We start from the raw sequence: 1,646 nt of genomic DNA, 5'->3' as shown, positions 1-1,646 counted from the left end.
AAGAATTGTCGAAGTACAGACATCTGTACTTCTACTCTTATATTAGACTTTTGACTTCACATATAAGATAGAATGATTTTATTTCTAGAAATTCTACTAAAAATACTCAAAGTTTGGTGGGAAAAGTGAGAAATGGGCGTGGGGTGTCGTATGGTGGAAGTTTTTGAGTCTTGTTTGTATTTCGATGATTGAATGGTTGGAGTAATTAGTCATTTTAACTGTACAACTCAACCTACTTGTGATAATTAATTATCTAAATTAAGCAATTAGTTTGAGCCCACAAAAACTTTGCTATTTGTACACTGATTTTTGACACTTTGGTTCACACTCGTATTGTTGTCAACTGTCAATTTGATGGAAAAACTGTTTGAAATTTAAACTGCCCAATAAAATAATGCCACGTGACAAAGTATATATTATAATGTACATGTAGCAAGATTCGAGCCAACAAATCAACTCATCTCTTTAAACCTTTCCAATTATTTTCTTCTAATGGGGTCTACTCTATGATCAATGTGATTCTCTCTCGTGTATGTTAAGGCAATTTTTGACTGGTGCGTCTATCCTGTGCGTCTAAATCCTCCAATCCAATTGCAAGACAATAGGTGATTTGAAGAGTGAAATGCAAGGTTGGCCGTGCTTTCATTTGCCTTCTCCTTTGTCTTTGACTTTTGTTTTTGAAAAAATTACTTAGGTGTCAAGTGACATATATATATATATATATATAATACAAATAGAAGTACGTGACATCAAGGACAAATCCAGAATCAGACTAAAAAAAATTTAAGCCAGGGTAATCTGTAAAAATAATAATAATAATAATAATAATAATAATAATAATAAATAATAAATAAAAAAATAAAATATTACACATAAAAAATATATTATAAGTAAAAATAAAAAAAATATTTTCCATGTATAATTTTCAAACAGACTACAAAGGGGCTGGGCTTCAGTCCACCCTAAATCTGCCCTTAATACAAAACAAGTAAACTATCGTGTCTCTTGATAGAAAAAATAAATGAAAAACTAAATAACTACACTTTATGCTTTTTTCATACTCCTCATTATCATATGTCAACTGTAGTGTCTTTCTAGTTCCCATTCACTTCAGACTCATTATTTGAAGGAAATTGTGTAAATATATTAACATATCTGAAATTTAAGAAGTCCAAAATATCACAGTCCCTATGAATGTATCCAAAAGTATCCCGACATATTCCCTTGTTTAAAGATAGAAATGTGGTTCTCATATTTTAACATCACTCTCAACCGCTTATTTAGGATCCGACAATTGAGTAGTTGTTGGGAAAAAACACATGCCAAATATTGCATTGAAATAATAATAAAGTAGAAAAAAATTCCGGATGCTTGAAAGAGAAAAATAGAACACGAGAATTTACGAGGTATGATAAAACTTACCAAGTCCCCGGGCACCTGAAATTTGTTGGAATTTTGCTAGAAATTTTGTATTATTTGATAAATGGAAAATTAAGTCAAATTTAAATCACTTAAATACGTGAATTATTGGAAAGTGCATAGAATATTATGGAATATTCTAGAAGTTATTTGGCAGAAAATGTGTCTTTCTATATGAAAGATTATGACTTTGGGCATTATCATTTTTCAAGAGACGTGTCTCTTTA

Source organism: Olea europaea, unplaced genomic scaffold, assembly GCF_002742605.1.
Source record: "Olea europaea var. sylvestris unplaced genomic scaffold, O_europaea_v1 scaffold1266, whole genome shotgun sequence".
NCBI lineage: Eukaryota > Viridiplantae > Streptophyta > Magnoliopsida > Lamiales > Oleaceae > Olea > Olea europaea.
The sequence above is the reverse complement of the archived record's forward strand: the minus strand, read 5'-3'. Positions refer to the sequence as shown.